Genomic DNA, 23,552 nt, shown 5'->3' on the forward strand with positions numbered 1-23,552 from the left:
CCAACACATGTTACCCCTCCCTTATATGCTTATCCATCAAGAAAGTCCTTTGTAGTTGTATATACTTTAAAGGATCCTCAGTGCCTCAATAATGCATTTCAAGTACTGGGAAAGGGTAAAGCACAGCTGCCTTACAGAGTCTCTGCCAAATCTGAATCTGCTTTACGATTTGACCAGTCTACCTTTCCGCCACCGCCCCCCCCCCGAGTAAATTGTCATCTTTCATCAATTTATAACTACTATTTATAGCTGCATTATACTTCTACCAACATTCATTAGAAGCAGTGCAGCTGATTTTTTGTTTACTTCACAGAAGAGTTTTGATGCACTTTGCCTAAATATTAGCGATATACCAGAAGGAAACAACATACTGAATCCCACCACGTACAGGTTGGCTTAGTTTCGTTTCCTACCTTTGATCAATTTCTCAGGTAGGGAACCTCTTAACGGTGTCATTAATCAAAATTCAAATGTGTGCTTGACATAAGCATCAATATATTGATTTATACGAGGAGAGTAAAATTAAAATGAAGATGTATAGTTTAGGACTGTTTGTTATTCACATTTATGTTCAAATATTTTGACTTCGTAAGAGAGTAACCTCTGGTGGGAGTTAGCTATACAACAATGTGAATGTAATTACACTACATACCCATTTAGTAGCACAGGACTCTCATCCCAGTTTGAAGCCCCCTTCCACATCCCTCAACTCTTTGGAAACAAGTTCTTCAGTTTTTTCTCACCAGGCAATGACCATAGTGTGGCACTTACTGTCTTCTGGAGGCCCAGTTCCCACCACTGGTGGGAACTCCCACTCCCACTTCCCACCCAGTCCAGACCCTGGTGGAAGTTTCCATCTCAGTGGAGTAAAGCTACTGCTAAATTCCTTGTAGGGAGACGAGCTGTATCGAACAAGCTCACAGTTAAAATCAGGCCTGTATTCTAATATTTGGATTTAATTGCAGACCAAAAGAAATCTTAGATGTGTCTATATGATGAGTTATCAGACTTGTGGAAGCCAAAGGATCTCTGATCCTTGCAGAATGACTCCCTTTCTAAAAGGAGAACCTACGCACTTTACCAATCCCATTTTTTGTGTATATATATGTTTGAGTTTTATTTGACAATGTTTAGCAAAGCATTTTTCTGCAGTACTAGAAGCGCTGAGTACTTTTGGTGTGGTAATTCGACATATTTGCACCTTGGTAAAGGGCTGTGAAGAGGAAAGTAGCTTTAATAGTGAGTGGCACCTTCAATATGCTGAGTTAAATTTATGTTTGTTGCCAGCCAGAGAGTTGTGTCAATGAAAGGATGTGTGCTTTTAGGAGGAAAAGCAGAGGGACAGTGGATAAGTGGTGTAACATTTCAGTTCCAGTGTCACTGCCATTGTAGGTTACCTCCATGTGTTGTCTGCAGCAATTCCACTCTCTTCACTGAAAGATTTTTTTCTATGCGTTTCCCAAGATTACGTTCTTAAATAAATGGACATGAAACATTTAGTACTGAAAAAGTATAAAAGCAAAAAGGCAGAACTACCATTCCCCAGGTTTCATTCAGAGATGAATTCTTTATTAGAAATGTCTGAGAAGTTGTCAGAGAATTACTACACAGAGGACTCAAGAGGCATCAGAATTAATGGCCTGTTTTGAAAGAAAATAAAGAGTCTCTGTCCATTGTAAGTTTGTTGTAGTTTCATGCCTAACTATAGACTATTCTAGGCACCTCAATAGCTTAAAAAAAAATGAAGAAAAGATTATGAAAATTGGCAGCATTTAAGAAGTGAGTTTTGGTAACCCTGTGAGCTGATGAAACTGGGAACTTTCTAATTTAGTTAGCTTTTCGTTTCTTCTTGTAACTCAGTTTGCCATGTTTTTATGTAAATTGCCAGCACTTTACCTCATAATATTTTATGAGATGATTGATTGTGGTGCGTGATGTCCCACTGGAGACCAGTGCGGATAAATACTACATTCCCCTTGCCCCAGGAAGGAGAACATTTTGTTAAGCCTCAGTTATTCTTTGTGAGTATAGGTGAACTCTTACAGAAAGCACAGTTTGAATCGCTCAAATGCTGGTGGTTAGTTCTTTGTTTTGATTTTAAGTATCCACTAAATCAGGTTACTGGATGATTGGCTTTTCATTTCCAACAGAAAGTCCTACTTGATATTTATGTATAATTTAACACCGTGTAGTGTCCCTCATGACAGAAGAATAGGCAGGACCGTGCTGTAGAGGAGACAAAGGAGTTTTTTCATTCAGCATACTGCACACAGACAGGACAGTTTTCTCCCAGGCTGGCAAGCTTACCGACAGGAGGGAAGAGCTGTGCCACCCTGTGCCTGCCTGCCCGTCTCATCTCCTTTGCCACCTGCCTCCCCACTCATTTAAATACCATGCTCTTTCTTCAGTGATATCCCCTGCAGTAGGTTGGCCTGCTGGAGACCTTGCTCCTTTATTTCCTTTCATATATCAATTTCAGCCACATTTTCCTGATGTGTGCACGTGTGCATTCTGTATTTGTTTACTTGGTGAATTAAAAAAACCCCACTGTAGTAAAAGATTGTATCTCCAATTCCTTCCATAGCTTTTTAACTACAACCAGATAAACCTCTGACCTTAACAGCAATAGCATATATATTAACTGGAAAATATTTGCATATATTGCTTTCCATTCCCCAAACTTGTTTGTTTTCTTACTTTTGTGATGTCCTTAAAAACAGATAAAAATCAAAATGACATTCTATGAGAAAAAACACAATTTTTTTTCTTAATGGGAGAAATCAGATTGGCGGTCAAGGACTCTGCAGGTATATCATGATTTACTCATGATTTTCGCTGTAACTTTTAACCTTGATATTGTAGGTTGATGCCAAAGAGCAACTGCAAATACAGTTCTATAAGGGTTTTTATCTTTTGTTAGCAGTGATTTTTGCTAGCCTTATACTAAGAGCCGTGGAAAATTAATATCAAATTGTTGAGGTAGCATTGCTATTTCAGAATAAATAGTATTAAAAATATTCTTCTGCTGACATAGTAGGGTCATATATGAAAACCTCCCACATCTCCGTGCTTGCACAACCTTCAGGGTTTTGGAAAACGGGATTCCTGTATCATGTGAACAGGATGAAAAATTTACCTTGAGGCTCATGTGTGACTCAGACACTTTTGAAAAATGTACCCTTTGTAAATGGAGCCTTCACCACTTTTTGACCTTATTGACTGCACATGTTCGAGTAAGAATGCCTTAAATTTGCAAGTTTTGTTGCTTTGCCACATGCCCTGGTCCCTATCATGAGCTGTAATGGAAGACAAACTCCAGAAGAGCTATGGCAGTGTGGGACTGTACTCATATTGGCCTAACATTTAATGCACTGATAGCAGTCTGGGCTCCATTTAGTTAACTATAGCTTTCAAGGTACAGTGCTCACTCATCCCTACTTGAAACAAGTCTTGTGTTTCGTTACTGCCTCAGGATAAGGATAGATGGATAGACATGACAGAATCAAAACTTAAATGGGATAAGAGTTATTCTGGGGATTTATAACATTTACCATATTAGTGTGTTTTTCCTGTAGTCCCCGAAGGCTGTCTGACAGTTCAGGGAAAACTTCGAAAAACATGTTGTTTAAAGTCAATTCACATATAGATAACTTAATTTTTATTAACGATGACTTTTGTGTAAAACTTTTTTGATTCACATCTTTACTACAAATAATACACGTACGCTTCCTCTCTAAAGGCAAACTTTTTTAGTGAACCAACAGAAATGCTCTACCCTAATACTGTATGTACACACTGGTTTTACACTTATCCGCTTTTAGCAAGTAAAACTGTGTGACTATAAGTAATCACTGTGTATGCACAGATAGATGTTCTTGTCAGTCTGGAATAGTTTCTGCAGACTAGCTGCAGAAGGAATATGCCAGCGGCAGCATGAAGGGTGCAAGCAGAGCAGCATATGGAAAAACCTGCTATTGATAATGATAAAGTGCGTTTGGGAGAACTTCTCTTCTGGACATTTCTCAAGCCCTTACAGCCCTTTTAGAAAGGTCAATGTCTTAACAAATGCCCTTACTGTTTTTTTTCTGTCTTCCTTCCTCTGGCCCATGGCTGAATATAATGTATCTGTCTTTAAAAGCAACAACAAAAACGTTTCTTATTTCATAAGCAGTGTAAAACCCCTATTTTGGTGAGAAATGAGGCTGAGTAAGGACTCCAGATTCTTGCCTTTTGATTGTTGTGCTCGACTGTAGCATAAAAAGTACGAACTGTCCAACTGAAATATATCAGTTTTCATTTTCTCACTAGCAACTCTGTTGTTTTGGATAATACCCAAAATACCAGAGCAGTTTCAATGTTTTGATTCCTTCGCTCTTGAACAAAGACGTTCCTTGTGCTCCATTCAGTGTCCCTCTCCTGAGACGGCTTTCTCTACCTCCGGGTTGTTGCTTTACCTTTTTAGTAAATAGAGCTGGGAGTCCATCTTGCATTTGCCTGTTTGAGTGTAAGGGAACAAAGTATGTCCTCTGCAGACAGTTGAGTCCTGCCTCCAAGATGAAATGTGAGAGTTCGGCTAGCTGGTATGAAAAGTAAACAGGAAATAATCCTTAGAAATTGGAATCTGCAGCTAGTCTTTTAACTTTTAGCTGTGTATTTTTAAGAGATCCTTTGAACATGAACTTACTTGAACTTTTAAGGCTAAAGAGTTTAGAGGTTGAAATAACTAACCAAATACCAATGCCAAAGTTCTGCTGAACAATTTTAATTCCAGTGTTTCCCGAGGCAGAAAATCAAGTAGTGCCATTTCTATAACTCTGATAATCAAGACAGTAATTGGCAATGTTCCTTTGAGACAGGCAGGCTTGCATGAGGTCATTTCTGCCTGCCTCTCACCCAGCTCCCGCCGTATATGTAGGTGCTGTCTCAGTGCTACTAAATGTGTAATTTCAGACTCAGCAGAGCGTGTTCTTACTGACCCTCTTTAGTACCAGGTACCCAGGACAGAAAAGCAGTGCCCAAGCTCAACCAACTCACACCTCTAAAAAGAAATAGGTGTAAACAATTCACCCAAGTTACATCTTGTGCTCAAGTATAGGGGTTTGTACAGTTGGTTATACAGCTCTTCTGGAATCACATCAAAGTATTGCTGCAATCATTTGTTCTGCTGTTGTAGAAATTAATACAAAGTAATATGAATGGCAGAAAAAGATATATCCAAGTTAGATTTCCAACCCCTTTTGACACTCTGCTAGAGCCCCCTAGTGAAACTGGACATTTTTTGTGATAGCAGCAAGACACACGACATACGGATTCACTTAGAAAACATGGACAGGAGAACCACGAGCATTTCCAGTAGTCAAGCCCTTGCATCTGAGGAACCTGTGCTTTGCTGTTCTATCCTAAAAAGGCTTAAAAGTTCTAGTAAAATTTTCTCTTCTTTCAAATATTCTACAGATATCGTGAGTACTAAATGGGTAAACCATAGGTCTAAGATTTTTTTAAAGACATGTACATCAGTGGAAAAAAAAAATATATATATATTTCATGCAAATCTATAAACAGAAATGGAAAAGATATTTGGAAAACAAGGCAGCTGACACTAAATTTGAAAGGTACTCCAGAGATTTTGAAGACAGGAAATTCTGGTTGAGGTTATGGAATATTGATTTCTTCTTAACAGAAAAGATGCAACCTTAATTGTCAACCTTCATTGTCAAGAAAAATCTTCACACAACAGCTGTTTAAAAGCAGTAATTTTTATCAAAGGGGCCTATTTTTTTAAAAGATAGTTATTAATCAATAGACGTTAGAGTGTCTTCTGTGGAAGAATGTAGTGCATTTTAACATAGATCAATCTCTAATTTTATACAAAGCCTGCAGTCTGTTTTAACTTTTCCAGCTTCATGTACATCAACTAAGACTGAAAATCACTAATATTTTATTTATTTCATGTAATATGTGTAATGTCTCTGGTTGCATGTAGATTTGCATTTACATCAAGTTTCAAATTTACACCAAGTCAAAAACCTGAACACAAACTGTAAGGTTCATGTACTGTGTTTGCCATTTTGAGCAAAATTTCCTCATTTGTCTAGCACTGGTCAAGTTAGTTATTGTCCAGGTGGTAGATGAATAACTAGGCAGAATATGATAGGATCAGGAGAGAGCAATGGACTGTGTAAGCACATGGTATTAATTATAAGCCAAGAGTTAGATTAATGAGTGTGCAGAAAGTAACGGGCTCAGCAGAGTGGTGAATTAGGTAAGCATGTGATATAAATTTGTCTGATGATTTCTCAGTTTAGCTCACCATCAAATATTTTGCCATGTGTATTGCATTATGGTTACACATGCATATGTGTGCTGTGAACTAGAGAGGCATGTTATACATGTATATTGCAGTCCTCTCAGATTTATCCTCCATCATGGACCATCTCATATTTTTTGCCTGGTAATGTCCATTGTCTTGCAGTTGATGCTAATATTATCCAGCCTCTGCAGTCAGAGCTCTGCTGTGCTGGCTTAAGCAAATCAGCTAATATGCATGTACTAAACGGGACAGAAGCCCACTTGCAACACAGATGGTCGTGGAGTGCAATTGCCGAATGTGCAAGTTCTGTGAGGGTGGAAAGGAAAGGCAAAAATTTTCATCTGCCACAAGCAGCAAAATGCTTTAAATAAGCTCTGTGCTCTGGGAGCACAGAGGTTTCACACTAGTTGGTGACAAGGCTGGGAATGGTCTACTGTGGGTGCCTGCTGCACTCAGTGGTGGGTCCCTTTCCCATGATGGAGATCTGGTTCTCGTTTCCATAGTGCAGTTAAGGATAGAGGATGTTGCTGCAGGACAACTCTCCAGCAGAAAGCGACCTGGATCTCCTTTTAGCTTCCCATCCCTGCACTGTAGAAAATCTGTATTTCCATTACAGATGAGGCACTGGCCAGCTTTGGAGAAAGGAACAGCCCTGTGAATCCAGATGAGCAGCATAGAGGAACAGCTATGTTATACAGCTAGAGTAATGCTGGGGCAGCACTGTAACTATGATGACTCCAAAATAAGAATTATAAAGACTGGCACAATCTGTCAAAATTGTAAATGAGAATTCCTGCTAGTGAAAGATCAAGTCAAGCTTTAGGCTGTTGACAAAATGTTCTTTTACATGCAACAGAGGAGGAAGGGGGTATGTAAGAATCAAGGTGTAAACTGCAAAGTTAATTATTGCATTACTGTTTTTTAAAATACAGTATTCATATGGAATTTTGTCCCAGAGGATTCAACTGTTATTGGAAGCAAATTCCAAATGGAAATCATGCATACTTGCTCATCTATAAATGTAATGTATGGCTATATTCATCCTTGCTCAAGCCGCTTTTTGACCCAAGCCTGCCTTTCCTTGCACTAGTTTTAGAGGATGCACATAGGCTTAGAGCACTTAGTGACAGATACTTTTTCTTCTGACACTCTGTTGTGTGACCTTGGAGAAAACATCTTTTTTCTCAGCCTCAGTTTCTCATTTGTCTTTTTTTTTTAATCCCAACTATTTAGATTATAAAACTGTCATGCTCCTAAATAGCTTTTACTAGATGTTTGTGAAGTCTAGTAGAACAAGGGCCTATCTTGACTGATGCCTCTAAACACAGACTCACAATGATACTGTTAACATTTAGGGTTTTTCTGTTAAATATTAAAATAAGCGTGTCCTAGCTACAAAGGGAAATATTGGATCTGATTTTTACCAGTATAAATCAAGAGTTGACTTTGCTTAAGAAAATTGAATTGCATAGGTGTGAAACAGTGAGAATGAGTAGAGAATCACGCTTGCAGCAATAAGTTGATGAAGGACACTCTGGCACCTTCCTAATCCTTAGAAGAAAAGCACTTCCATATATTACCATTACGTTATGCAAGTATATTCAAGGACCAATTTACATAAGCAGGGGAAACTAGCTAATCTATATATTACTTATGATTACATCATGATTTATTTAGTGCAGGAGTTTTGTAAAACTCATAATAATGTACTCTAAGGACTTAGTGACCAGTTTATAAGGCTCAGGATTCCGGCTGTATCCAGGAACCATGCTATATAATCCCTTCCAAAACCTGATTAAATAGTTTGATTTTTTGCCTCTTGCTAATCCTGTCGGAAGGCGTGTTTCAGAACACCTTTGCTTTGAGGCTTAGGACTGCATTTTTAATTTCCAACCTAAAACACTCCTGTTCATTTTACATCCATCTGTTCTTGGTCAAACATTCTCTCCTACCTTCAATAACTCTTCTCCTTTCTGGATGTTCACCACATTAATCTATAGACAAAAAACTTGCCTGCATCTTCATTTTCTAGGCTAACTAGAAAATCACTATGCATTTGCAGTAACTTAGGGATTTTGTACCTCTGGCTATGAGAATGACCCTTCCTTGGATCTGTTCCACTTCAAATTCATTTTGCTGGGACAGCCGATGCTCACAGTATTCCAACCTTTTGTACAACAGCATTAATACTTCCTTCTCGTCTCTGGGAGTACTTTGCTGTGTTGTAAAATAACATCTTTTTTCCTTTGTGCACATGACCTTGGTAATGCAGTCATCCTGTGATGCACTGATACACCTAGGTTTTTTCCTTCTTCCAGGTTTCCAGGAAATGCTCCTCCGTTATAAAGGAAACCCTGTGTTAGCCTAAATGTCTTCATGAATTTGCGCCTTGCTCTGTTTAATCCAGTCCTTCCTGTATGGTAGTTCTATCTGCCACTTTACTGACAGTGCCTCACAACTTCATAATTTCCCCAAATCTTATTATTCAAGGACATTATTAAAAATACTGGATGGATCGAATGGAGATTTTAGTGACCCTCCCACTGAAGCAGTATAGCTTGTCTTTTAGCACAACCTGTTGTCATTTCCTCTTTAGTTAATTCTTTATCATCCCCAAAGTTTAGTAATTTTTGGTGCAGCACTGTCAGAAACACTTTATCGACCTTCAGAGATCCTAGATCTGCTGCATGTCCTTTGTCTAGAAAATAGGTCACTTTATTTAAAAGAAAAATGCAGTTAGCTACCTCTATCTTTGGTTTATCTATGTCCCGTCTTCATTAATATCCTTTAGTCCTGGCCACTGGACCTGTGCTTACGGGTGCCAGTTCTTCCATTGCTCTGCAGTAGAGATGATCCAGTCCTGGTTCCTCATTTCACTTGCACCCGCACCTCAAGTTCAGTGACTTCTCTGGGTTTTTCATCTCCTTTGACTGTATTCATTCCTCTGCCCAAACTCTCATTCTCAGAAAGCTGCCTCTGCTGTCTGATGGCTCATGTGGGAAACTGAGGCAGTGTCCTTATCCTGTTGGGGCTACTTCTGAAGTACCTTTAATGTGTACCCCATCCTTACTACATGGGGAGTCCAGCTCTGGGTTCTGTCTTTGGTTTTCATTTATCTATGTAAGAAACTTTTTGTTACGTGTTTAGATATCATTTGCAAAGTCACAGATAGATTTTTAGCAAATCTTACTTCTGGCCTTTACATGTAGCTTTTTTTGTCTTCCTTTTTTTCCCTTCTGTGTTCATTCCTAATATATTTATTGAGGTGTCTGATAAGTGGCTGACTAATTAACACCTCCTCAACTGTAACTGGTGAGACATCTTAATAACATAATTATTTTTAAATTATTTTTGCAGAGACAGTGCTAACAGTTTTTTTATATCGATGTATAAATTTACACTCCGATTTGACATCCTGGAAGTTAGAAATGTCCAAGATATCATAAGTAATAGCTTATTATTGAATGTAGTCAGTTCTAACAGTATTTTCCATTCATTTTTTACTCTATTAGATAAAATACTTTCTTTTCGGTTCAAATGTCTTTATAAAGGATGTAATATTGACCTAAGCTTTGCAGTACAGAGGCAAATCTAGATCAAATCATGTGTATCTTTCCTAAACTGATTTCAGTCCCACTGAAGTTAAGTGGATTGATTGCTTAATTATACTATTCAGGTTGCAACCTCGTGGCCTTGTTTTCCTCTCAAACTGGTGTAAATGAGGAATAAATCCATTCTGCCCATGCATTCAACAGTGTGCCAAAAAGCTTCTTGTTATGAATCACTGGTATCTGCAACATTGTCGAGAGCATGCTTTCAACCTCTTTCTTACATGATTGAAAAAACAAATAGTGAAATATAATAGTATAAACACTAATCATTCTTTGACTGTTTCATAGTGAACTGATGAAGAATGAGTTGTGTAACACAGTGACAGATCAACAGAGTCTGAAGAATTTTGAAGGAGTGTCAAGCTGTTATGTAGTGAAACCACTGAATGGTTATTTTTTGGACTACCTGCCAAAGAGACATGCACTTCCAGTAGGGTAGGCTTTCTTATCAAATGGCCTATTGTTAAAAGGAAGGTGGAAATTAGGGATTGAAATTTCACTGCTTCTAACGATGGTTTAAATGCAATTTGTTATTACTGACTACAGCCTTGAGCTTATGTAGTTAAAGGATGGCTGCTGAACAATCTTCCCACTCCATGCTTTTTAAATAAGTTACCTGGGAGGTTTTGTAATGTCACTGAAGGCCTTGTGGCCCAGGAGAGCCTCTGTCTCTAACATCCATCACAAATCCCAGGTATAGCCCTTTATCACTGTGCTTTTCAGAGTGAGCAATCTAGTGGAAGTTACCTTTTCTCTTCGTGCCACAAACCACACACCCATCCCAAAGTAGGAAGACAATTGGATTCCTCATTAACAGATTTTACTTCTGCTTCCTAAAAAGCTGTATAACTCACAGAGAAAAAACATGTGCAGAGTCCTCATCCAGGGCTTGGTCCCGGGTAACTTGGATGATTTCTTCAGCTCCAAGCTGAGGGTCACAGGATTGACACCCTGCTACTGATCTCCATGGTGGGACAAGAGGGTTGCATATGATTCACACAGCAAACAGCCTACTTTCAAACAGTTTTTGTACTTTTCCAGTACAGCAATCTGTAAATCATTATGCACCCCCCCCCTTTGCCCAATCCACACAGGATGTGAGTCTGTGTCAGCTCCCAGCTTGATAGCCTTCCTCTTTAGCGCGATCAATAAAAAACTCCTGCTTGCAGCTTTGGAAATTACTAGTCTATCGCCTGCCTCTCGCCAAGAGGGTGGGCGTCACGTTTGCAGATGTCCCACATCTGACAGGGTTGAGGCTAGAGCATATTTTCCGTTGGCAGGTAGTGGGAGAGACCTGCCATTCTAAAGCTGGTCCATCCACACTGCCACAACTGCTCCTGGTTAACCCTGATTTCCAGTGGGCCAGGAGCACCAGCAATCTTTTGGGAAAAGCGTGGTTGTATGCACTCCATCACTGACATCTCTTCCTCCTGGCAGGCCATGTCATTTCTGTGGAAAGGAGGGGATTGCTCTAGGTGTACTTCTTTTAAATGAATATGAAGTGTTTGGTGCAATGAGCATTTCATGGTGCTTGTCAGAGGTCTTACATCAGGGAGAGGAGGGGGTGGACATTTGTCAGGAGCAGTTTGAGTGTTTCTGATAGACAGGCAGATGCAGCGCAGTTTCTCCCTGATTCATGTCTGTGGAAGTAGGAAAGCTGTATTAGCTCCCTTACTAATACCTGCTCCAAATTCAGCAAGCAAAGCCACTCATCATGACAGCTGAAGCTGCGACAGGCCACGTCTTCCCCCAGGAACAGCATAGGAAAAACAAGAATTTGAAGGGAAAGACCTTCGGTTGATAACCTGATTTTATAGCACTTCAGCCTAAATCTTCAAACGTGTTCAACATGTTTATTTTAATGGAGGTGACTATAGAGACAATTTTGGGCAGTTGCTTTGGGCAGCATGATGAGGGAGAAATGGTCTTGAAAAGGTAGTCTTGGTGTTGTTGCTGCTGCCAAGGGGGAGTTTGGGCTCAGTGCTCAGGTTTGGACTCACAGCAGAAAACTTACCTTCAGTCGATGCCACTGTTCATGTTACAGGCAGGTGTGACTTTCCTGGAGTAGCTCCCAGACCCTCCATACTAGTTTTGCCCTTTCCTTTGTTTTGCCTCTACTTTCAAAGGTAGTAAAGCCAGACCATTCAGCGTAGGTGATGTGCACATCTTTGAGGTTCTAGTCTTTGTACTTCAGTGGATAGTAACCACCGATGTTTCCACAGAGATAATATAAATAGATTGATGTATGTAACCGCCATCCATTCAGAAAAAAAATATTAGAAGTGTTTTTGCTATAAGCCAGCTGAGCTCATTGTAAAGATTTTGCAGTAGAACTTGAGGAGTTTCTGGTACCATAATCTAAGAGAACTTCCTCACATGGGGACTAGATGTTCAGCTGTGTTCATTTGTCATTCTTCTTGGAGTTTTACATGCCACTCAAATCTGCCTCCCACTTAAAAATCAGTGGTACAGCTCATGGCTTTGAGACTGTGGGCTATAGTCGTTAGCCATTATCTATTTGTGATGATATCTGCTTGCCTCCCCAATATGCCAACGTATTCAAATCCTCTCTGAGCCTCTTTTCATCATTTTGTTCAACAGACAAGTAAAGGAGTAAGTAGGAGCATGCCGTGAGTGCTGTTGTGTCAAGTAAAGTATGAGACTGTGCCTTGCTCTTTCCTTTCATCTTTTTGGCCAAGCTGGGACAATGTGCAACTGAGTATTATGTCATATTTGTTATTCTTCTCACAGAAGAAAAGGCTGTGTTAACTCTTTTGTGCTGGTAAAATTCTTGTGGATAAATACAAGTGATGGAACTCTTTGAAGTTAATAATTCCAATATCCAATATAAGTCCTCAGCACGTCACAGGCATTGCTTTTGTATGTTATGTGTTCTAAAGGACAATAGTTGTGCTCAAATGTGGTGGTTTCCCTCTGAGAAGTATTTTCTCTATTTCAAAGAATGCTATCTATCATCATGACATGCTCCAAAGTAGGAGCCCAAGCCAAGTAACAGCAGAATCATCAGAAGGTTAGAGTGTGTGGCAGACAAAGACTTAAAAATCCCAAGTCTTCTGACAGGCACCCATTTTTACCCTAAATAACATCAGTTAATTAATTGCTGTGAAGGTAGTACACACTAATGTGAAATTGTTTAGCTTCGCTGTGAGTGAGTCCATTTTGCCAACCTCCGACTTAGGAGCTACAGTAAATGTGAGCTGTAGTGAGCTGTTCAAGCCTTCTGCAGTCATTTGCTTAGACCTTGAAGCAGCTGACCCGTAGGTATACCCAAATAGCAAGTTTATAGCAATTATGCCTCATCAGGAGTGAAAAGATGAATCATCATCTCTAAAATATAGGACAGTTGCCAGCAAGTTTTAAAATTTTCTCTGCAGAGTTAAGGGACATAGAATGCAACTTCTTAAAAGTGATGAATCAGTTCTGATGATTGATATAAGGCTCTAATTTTCCTGAAGGTTCTCAAAGACTTCTGAAATGTTTCTGAAATATTCCAATAATTGGTGTTGTACAATATTAAAAATCCTGTCAAGCTGACTAATTAAATACAGTTATAGTTGCTTCTCAAAACCGAAATTAACTACTTGGTTTTGACGTATTGTGAGCCCTCTTCCACAGGTGGATAATTCAAGCTCCACAAGGAGTTTTGGTCACCTAGTTTCTCAGTTCAGTGGATCTGCAATTGAATCATTTCCTCTTAATGGGCAACTTGACTAAGTGGTTTGAAAGTAATTAGCAAACCCAGTGGATCTGCTATTGGAGTGTATGATCAGCATCTTACCGGGAACTACTTATTTCCTGTGGGAAACTGCAGTCGACTTCTCAACAAATTCAGAAGGCAAGTTGTTGCTCCTTCTTCTAAGGAAAGCTAATCAAGGAAAGGTTGTACCATGCCAGGCATGTTTTGACTTGTGATTAAGTGATCCCAGCTGATTTTAAAGGCATTTTCAGAAAGTCTATTCTTTATTAGTATTGGATGTTTTATTTGGTCACTTTCAAGAAAGCAGTAATTGACTTCTTATAGATGCAGACTATTTTTTATCCACTAATACATTTTAATCTTGGTGCACAGCTATTAATGGGATATGCTTCCACTCCAGAGCAATTCAGATTGATTTTGTTTCTACTTCAGAAATATATTACAGTAGACCCACAGTATATAAAAGTGCTCAGCATGTTGAGATGAACTGGCCTCACAGTATATGCAGCTCCTAATGGGAGCTCAGTACATTTAGGGAAGAAGTGGTGATTGATTGCCTGGTGCTTGGACTAATTGATATGGCACTGAGTTAGTCAGAAGCTCTCAGCTCCATCAAAATCACACATGACATTGCCTCAGTGCCTGTTAATATTGACCGAGTAGTTCTTATGATAAAAGCAGCATGTTTTAGAGGAGACTTCCAGAGCTGAGTGAATCTTCCTTCAGCATCAGTTACATTCTTTCCAGAAAGGCTTCCTGCCTGGAGTAGCATTACTCCTCCGCTGGAAATTTTTTAAAAGGATGTTCTCAGGTCTGTTTATTTTTTATGGGCTTGGATGCGGTCACTGAGATCCTGTGAGATCAGAAGAATGGAATGAAAGTGGCCACAGATGACACTTGAGCTATTTCCACAGCTGGATGCACACCAGCCAGAGTAGGCGGTCCTCTGCAGATGAATTAGTTCGTTGAAGTACATGATACAAAACATCTGTTACAATGAGAACAAACAAAAACAATGTGCCTTTGAAGACTGCGATTTGTTGGGAGCTGCTTGCAAGGGTGCTGAATGAGGCAGTTGTCAGCAAGGAAACATTTTCAGGCTTGCCCTTGTGTGAACTGAAGCAAAACTACACAGTAAAAATTTCTAAATTCAGTCAAGCAAAAGACATGCTTATCCCAAAGTTTGTTACTCTGATTCCTGATACGGCAACGGGGAGGGAGAGAGCCCTTCTGTACCAAATGTTTTTTATACCCTAAACCACTTTTAATACAATGGTATAATTCCAGCTGAGTGGCTGTAGAAACTTAGAAGCTACACTGGTACAATAACTGTTATTCTGTCAGTCGTTCCCCACACTGCTTTATTACCAGCTGTCTTGAAGTGCAATAGACATTTTTCATTGTCACTGCCACCTGATGACAAATAAAACCTTCAAAATGGTTTTACTCTGAGGAGTAGCTCACAGCTCCTAGTCAGAAGTAGACTTTTCATGTCACCTTAATAAGAAGAAGTGATCCAAATGTTCCCACCCCACTTTGCTCTTAGGAGGCAGTTACTTTTGGCTGCCTTTGATTTTTTCCTCACAGCTGAGATGATGAGGAAGTGGGAATACTAGATATTTCTGGAGTAAACAAACACACTGTGTATATAAAGGCTGAAGACCGATCAATCAAAGCCGGGTGTTTATCAATTATTACAGGGCAGTATTGTTCTTGTAGACAGTTTAAAGAAACTGCAATACTAAGGCAGTATTTTAGCTGTGGTAAGGATGAAGTAGATGCAGGCGTATACCAAAGCACCGGTTCCTCTTTTTTTTTTTTTTTCCCCCTAAAGTGAACATACTAACTAGCACACAGATTTGATAGATGACAACCGTATCCTATATGCATAATAGGAGAAGGCTGCACTACCAGACCATGCTTCCACAGAGGGTTGGTGCCCAGTCTGTGTGTGCACATAAGGTAGACAATAGTAGTAAAAGAAATAAATAGAAGTTAATCCTTTAGATCAAGTAAGTAGGAGGGATATGTGATTTTGGACCTCGAGATCCTTCAGTTCTTTCCCTGCTGATGGCCCGCTGTGTCTGCACAAGGCAGCTACATTTTTGTTTAAAGGCTCAAGAAATGAAACAGGAGCTCCCATGGGTCTCAGGGTGTCAGATGGACATTGGGAGAGGGAATCTTTCCTGGCTTTGCATCTGTGATCCAGTGGTGGATGTCAGGAGGGGTGAGAAGCTGCTGAGGAAGCAAAGTTAAACAACATTCTTGTTTAGTTCAGTTGATTCTAGTTTATGCTTTCCTGATGAGCAGCGTGTCTGATTGTATATGTAGTCATAGTTTATTATAGCTGTACAAGACAATTATGTTAATCTTACTTTTATTTCCTAATATTCTTTGATCTCATACACATCAAAGATGTAAAATTTTAGTCTTGTTGGTAATTAGCTAGAAAGCAAATATGTTGTCTGTCAGTACAGAGGATACAAAGCACAAGAAATTGTCCTGGGGGAGTCTAGATTCTAGTCTAATTTTTTTTTCTCCTCATCAGATTTTTATTTCCCTTTCATCAGTTGCCTCAGCCATTAAATAAATGTACTGGAAGTGAACTTTGCCATTGTGAAATTCATTCAGCTTTTTAAACCACCTAGTCACTCAGTATGGATCCTCAATTGAGGAAAGGCAGTTTGGTACATCAAACAAAAATGTACATCAATGTTTCCCAAACTTGCAACAACCCCTTGCGGTCTTTATTGACAAAGGTTTCACGCTTGCTTGCTGTTAGTTTTAAGCAGACCAGGGCTAATGCTGTGCACAGTTCTGATTTGATTCACCCATTATAGTCCAAAGGCTTTGATTCCTAACTTGTGATTAGTGCTCTGGTCAAGAACAGCAAATGAGTATATGCTAAATTATTTGGCTCTGCAGTTGCTCTTCAAAGCTGTCTTTCTGGAAAGAGAAAACGCACAGGGATTATTTTACAATTTCTGCAGCGAATCTCTGCATCAGTAATTTATGCCTACAGCTGGTGGATTTATACATTGCAATTTATTCTGGGGATTGACCCCTCCCCCCACTTTTGTTCATGAATTGCAAAGAGATCGTTAGCTTCATAGATTTGTTTACTGTCCAAAACTTTTGTATGAATAATTTATGGCAACATTTCAGCCTTAGGATTGTTCTCAGTGCGCATAACAAGTATTTATTAGATGGTTTCATACTGGAAGTTGTTATTAGACTCACCATCTTCCTGTTCCCAGGTTGATTGTCCTTATCTGTATTAATTGCTTCAGCTTCTAGACAAGATGACTGTCTTGCCATAAAATAAGATTTTGTTTCTTGATTAAACAAGTCTGCAGGCAGCCATAGGCTGCCTGTATGGCAAGTACTGCAAAAAATAAAAATAACACAAAATTTAAAATTGGATTGTTGGGAAAAAAATCACTGAATTACATTCTGAATCTGAAAACAAGAGCAAAATCATCTCTGCTTGGGATTATTAGTTAATGACAATCTGTCTGTGGTATAAAAATCTATTGGATACCTGCATAGTACTGTACAGTGCATAGTAATGTACAGTTTGGCTTCTGTCTCTGAGGATTAAAACAATCTGAAATGCTGTTAGCATTCAAGTCGGTGACAAAACTCTAACTGATTTCAGTGGGGCCAGGATTTCAGGTCAAATTTTTCAAAATCATTAAACTGAGATCTGAATGTTACTGTGATTGTTGGATTATGGAGGTTTTAACCACGGAAATTGCAGATGGCTTCTGCTAAAAATTTCTCCTCATCTCGTGCCGATTTTATGCTTCAAGCTTGTGCATTTCTGCATTACTTCCCTGCATTTATAACCATTTGCAGTGACACAGGGATGAAACACCACAAAACAGGGTCTTTCATGGTACTGCAGTTCCTCGATAGTAGAAGTAGTACCAGAAAAATACCACAAGAAATACTACCAGAAAACCATTTCGTGTACTTTTCAGTCCCACAAATGGATTTTCTATGCGGCTGGAAAAGCCACTGCAGAACAGAAATATGGCTGCCAAGAGGTTGGTCTCTACTGGAGTTTATCGGAACATCTGCTGTTAGTTATACTGTGTCTTTTGATGTCAAAGACAAAATAAGGGTTTGTTTGGTTTTTGGAGGAAGGGGGTTCACATGGAATGAAGATTCACAAGCATGCAGTGCACAGAGTCCAGCCCTCGAGTCCCTGTCACTCTGGAATTAATTAGAGTACTCTTTTTTTCTATCCACACAGCTCTCAAGAAAAGATGGGAGTATTACCCATTTGCCTATCATCTCGTTCCTATTTATCTTCCTTTGAATGTTTCTTGTTTCCTTTTCCTCCGAGGCTACCCTTTGCCTCTGGCTAGGACTGACAAGACTATTACATATATAGTACTCTGTGAATAATAAAATTTGGCTTTGTGGGCAGAATCGAATAATAACTCTAAAATTTGTCTTGAAGTGAAAATGTGCAGAGGGAGAGGGTAGTGACATGGAAAAAGTTGTGAAAATGTTGTTTTGACTGCACTCCAAGAGAGAATTTAAGGAGTGGGGAGAGGGTGAGAAGAACAACAAAGATGAAGTATCTATAATCTTCCTGGTTTCATTTCTGGGTTATTGAACTAATTTTAAGCTTTTTTTCCTTCAAATTTAGATAAATTCTGAAATGACATGTCATTTTGAAATATGGTGGAAACACTGCATTTTGACAGCTCCAATTTTTTCATTCTTTTGGTCACAATTATGTGCCAAGTGTGACCTGAATTCACAGGATGTTTTATTCTCCCTCAAAGTGTTTTTTCCAAATAATTTACTGTTCATCTCAGCAATATGTGTATACCATCCAGCTTCTTTTCTCTAGCTTATACTGTGATTTATTCCTCCTAAGCATAGAGATCTTCTTACTTTCATGTAAAAGACGTCTCCTGCAACTCATGGCAGACTCAGCTGCCTGATCTGTGATTCCCAGAAGGCTGATCATCTAGTTTGGGTCAAAGACTCACTCTGATACATTCCACAGTTTTGGGCCACCAGCTATTCTTCTCTGGCAGCAAAGCAAGGTGCTCTACATTGTCTGAGACATTTTCACAGCAGTATTTGGTAGTAGGCAGTTCCTAGTCAGCTGCCTTTTTGCCTGAAGAACTGACTTCTTTTGGGTAAATGTAAGAGTACTGTTTAGAAAAAGACCTTGACAAGTCTTGAACTGCTTTTCTTTGACTCATCCTAGGGCCTCTGAAATTAGTGTTGAATGCAATGGTAGCTTGATTTCTAGATGCCAGAGAAAATAAAACAGACATAAAGATTTTTTTACAGAGGAAACCAAGCACCTCTACAATGTTCAAATATCTGAAAGGTATTCAGGATAGCAGCGCAGAGAAACATCTTTAACTTCAACATAAAACTCTGCAAATCAGACTGTGTGCAGAGGCCACAAAGCCATAAAAGAGTAAAGAACATCTTTGTCATGTGTCAGGATCTGACTGCTGTGCTTTCACATGGGCTTGTACATAGTCACTGGTAAGAAATGGTGGTGCACCAAAAAGCTATCATAAATCAAAGCTTTTTATAGAGAATATTGCACCATGTATGGATAAATGTGAACCAAGGAGACTTACCTAATTTACTCCAACAAATCCATTCACATTAAAAAACTGAAGCAGCAAAGTTGTTGAATATGTTGAATAAATATGTTAAATATTAACTTCATTTGCCCACATTACTTTGGCTACTTTTTTTTGGTTTATGACAAAAGGCTGCACTCCAGCACGCAATTCTGAGAAACGCAGAACTCTCTGCATTCATCTGCTTATGCAAAAATTTACTACTGTTTTGGTGTAGGTTGAAATGGATTATAGTTTGATGCAAATAGCAAGAGGTTACTGTCTATCAGTTTAGGGAGAGGTAGTAATAAAGTTTTTGGTCATGCTAGGCATTACTGTAACTGGGGAGCTGAAAGAGTACTTTGTCATCTGCTTTCTGCCTTCATTTAAGCAGCATCACCAGAATTCTTCTGAAACTGTTAGTGTGATGGGATGGAAGTGGTCCACTCGCTAATGTGGAAAATGGAGTCCTTTGGGATCAGTCTTCCATGGTTAACAACTTTTTGATAAAATAGAATGCCCTGAAAAGACATGGTAGTGATAGGCTGGTGATGACCACCCTCTGCAAACCGAGCAGCATGCAGGGCAGTGACCATGCAAGCCTCTCCCCTCTGTGCCATCACTGCTTTTCATCTCAGAGCTAACCTGTGGGATGCAGTTGTGGGGATGCATCCCCCTACCTTTCACAGTCCTTGGGAAGGTTGTTGGACATCACAGTGGTGGTAATGTATTTTTGTGATGAGAGTTTCTCTGTGGGTAGCTGATGCCTGGACATAACTGAACAGCTGTAGCTTGATAATGACTTTCAGTCCCAGCAATGACCGAACCTGGTGACCCAGCATTGAGACTCCCTATTCTATTACCAGTCCTCTGAGCCACTCTGTTCTCCCCATGTACTTTCAACATATTTAACATGTTACAGCTGTGCTCACTGCTATACAATAGTTAAGAGGGCTGCCAGCATTTCCAGTATGAACTCATATTTTAAGGATAATAACTCAGCTGTAAAAATGTGCTCCAGGCTGAAACTTTATAAGGAAGACCTCAGCCCAAGAGTGACTTTATCTGGACAAAAAAGGGAAAATATATCAATTTAGTCATTCTTAATCAGTGCAGATATATTAAAAAGAAAGTAAGTAATCCTTGATGGATCAGTTATTTAGTTTTTCTTCTTTTTAGCTTAACAATAGCCAAAATCTACACCTTTTTGAACTTTTCGCGTCTACTTTTTAGACTAGCTGGACTACTTGCACAATGTAGTTTTACTCACAAGGGCCAGTTTTAAAGTGCTTTTCCTCAATATTTTCATCATATTTTTAAAAGACAATAAAGTGTGGAGCAAGGTAGACTTAAGCCAGCCATTTTCTATTATTTACTTCAAATCTTCTCAGCATGAATTGAGGTAAAATGTTTCCTTTTATTGGTTAATTTGGACTGGAGCGTGTGATCGAAACCACCTGCTCTCTTCGGGCCTGCAATGATAATGACCCAGGCTGTACCCCTAGTCTGAACATTCATAGACTTGGGAAAGTTCAGATGTAGATCCAGACCCATCCCAGAACCCTGACAACAGGTCAGCTCCTGAGTCCTCTATATATCACACAGTTTGTAAAGCACTAAGAGGTCCTTGTAGAAGGTGGAATTATAAATGTCAAACATTTATTGTAGTACTCAGGCTGGTTTCACTAGCAGTAACTTAAAGTAAATGAGGACTTAAAATATCACATTTTTAGTTATGAAATGGGTTCAGCCTCTATAGACTCTTATTTTCTGGCTATTGACACAAAACTGAGGGCTTGAATTTTATTTCATTTACATCAGTTGTACATTTACTGATTTAAATGTAGTCACCTTTGAAGTACATGCTGTGTGTGCTTGCTGCTGTCAGCTTTACTGGCTTCTTGTGGTCTTGTGCATCAGGGACAGAATTTCTAGGTAAGGACATTTTTGCAGCTGCAGTTTCTCCAGACTGTGCCTATATTATCAGTTGTTCAAAACAATGGAAAAATGGAAAAGTGCACAGGTGTCACTGAGGGCATCATCCAAGGATGGTGGAGTTATGTAGGTGCAGCAAAAGCCACATCTTGGTGGCAGTTGGCTTGTACAGAGTCTAGTCCAAGCAGAAGTTGGTCTGGTTAGAGTCAGAAAAAACATAGTTAAAATGTATAAAAGCACGAGTGAGGCATAGGCTTACATTACCTTTAATGACAGAATATAAGGTAGGAAAGCACTGTTGAAAATCTCACATTACTTTTAGTGATGAAGTATAAGGTAAAAAGGCACTATTGAAAATCTGTGCCTCAGTCTTGGTTTTGAGGTCTGTCACCAAGCTGGCACTGCTGGGTAGCCAGCTTTAACTAGTCAAAGGACAAATCCCAATACAGAATGGAGTGGATTTCACCCATAGCCTCCCCTGAGGGGCTGTGAGTCCAGAAAATGACATGCAATTTGGGATCTGGGGCAGGGCATTTAGGCTGTGAAATCTTGTGGTTTTAAATGAGAGGAAAGGCAGGGCTGGAACAGTTTTCTTTCCATTATTGTGTGAGAAAGGGTTTTGTTTAACATAACAGATTACAATTCTAACAGAACATGACAGAGAGACAGATTTCTGTGTTTGTCCTCTCTAATAAGGAGACATTTCTATATTTCAAGATCAGAATGAACCACTGTGATCTAGAACTGGATTGATACATAACACGAACTGTGGCTTAATACAGGATTTCCTCCGTCTATCAACTTCAAATCTAAAATCTCTTATTGAACGGAAGCATATTTTTCAAAAAACATCCTTACCCACTCAGAGTTTCATTTCCAGCATCCTCTGCTATCTTTCTCAATAGGTAGGATAAGAAGAATTCCTGAGGATTATTACTGCCCCTCATCAACCTTCCAGAACTTTTAAATTTAGAAAATGGGATGGGGAGGGAAAGGACGTAATTTTCTCACCCTCCATACCCTTAATCTTCCTTTGTATCACTAGTAAATTCTGGCTTGCAGGAGCCTATCTGATCTTGCAGTTGCAGGGAGACATCCTGATATCTACCCATCCCTTGACCATTCTTCCCATGGTCCTCTCAAGGATTAAGGATCTCACAGATGAGCACTCTGCTGTCTGCCACCCTGGCACCTCAGTATGTCTCCTTGGTGCTTCATTAAGTGATACCACCTCACCTTTCTGAAAGCTGAAGATATTTCAGATATTTCCATCTTAAGACTGGTTGTGGTTAGGTCCCTCTAGTGCTGTGGCGCTCACCCCATGCATAGCCATACCATTTTCCACTGGCTGCGGTTGTGTAGGGTGTCATTTTGTCATCTTGCCTCTGGTGGATACATAGGGTTATATTACCCACCTGCCTTTCTGGGTTTTTTTCTCTTGTTGGTAGCCAGCTCCTCAGCATTTCTGATGTCTCCCAGTGGCAGTGTTTGTCCTTCTAATGAGTGAATCTTTTCTCCCAGCACAGCTGCTGGATTGCAGCTCACACAGCACAAGTCCCTCCCGGTTTCGGGCAGGAAATGAAACACAGCACATCTGTTACAGATCACAGCTGCTGTCACTGGCCGTTGTAGTGTCGAGGCTAGAAGTGCACACAGAAGAAATGTCACAGACGTTTCCTCCCCAAACCCAGTTAGCCACGCTCTGTGCCTGGCAAATGACCTAGGTACTAAATCTCACCAAAAGAGCAGAGAGCAACAGCGCAGTGTCTCAGACATGTGGTCTTGATCAAATGGCTGTTGTCATGACTTCATGGAGACACACAGACAGGCAGGGCTGCCTCACCTTGCCCAGAAGGCTTGAGACCCAGGGAAAGCCAAGGTCCTACCACATTAAACACACCATACGTGCTCTCATGCCGCCAACCTGCTCTTCCCCTCTACCTCCAAGTACAAGCTCTGAAGGCAAGTCTTTCTGTTAGGCATTTTTCTTGTATTTTGAGCATATTTCCCTGAGGAAAATAAAATGAGTATTCTCAGCTAGTAACAGAAGCTCTTACTCAACATTTATTAAATGTTGTGCATAAATAAGAAGTTTAAAAACGTGTCACTGTTGCTTTTAGTTACTTTTTTCATAATAAGTCATGGGCTGAGCATTTTAAACAGCAAAAAAACTATCCACATGTTGAAAAAACAGTGTGGCCTGAGTGAGTGTAATAGAAATTGCAATATCATTTGTCTTCCCATATGCAGTTATAAGTGTGGATGTGTGTATATACATAAATATGCAAGACCAGACTATTGAGGATGCAAATATGGCATTCTTTTTGAAAGTTTTATTTGAACCCAGTAAGGCAGGGAAGTGAAAATTTAGA

At 39.6% G+C, this 23,552-nt stretch overlaps 1 protein-coding gene across 1 annotated transcript in view; it reads left to right on the forward strand.

Moving 5' to 3' along the window:
- The window catches only part of LOC104628241 (RNA-binding motif, single-stranded-interacting protein 3-like), a gene marked incomplete at its 5' end in the record, with an annotated part of 84,057 nt that overhangs the window by 22,561 nt on the left and 37,944 nt on the right, over positions 1-23,552 (forward strand). The window lies entirely within an intron of this gene.

This window comes from Phaethon lepturus, unplaced genomic scaffold (assembly GCF_000687285.1).
Source record: "Phaethon lepturus isolate BGI_N335 unplaced genomic scaffold, ASM68728v1 scaffold12451, whole genome shotgun sequence".
NCBI lineage: Eukaryota > Metazoa > Chordata > Aves > Phaethontiformes > Phaethontidae > Phaethon > Phaethon lepturus.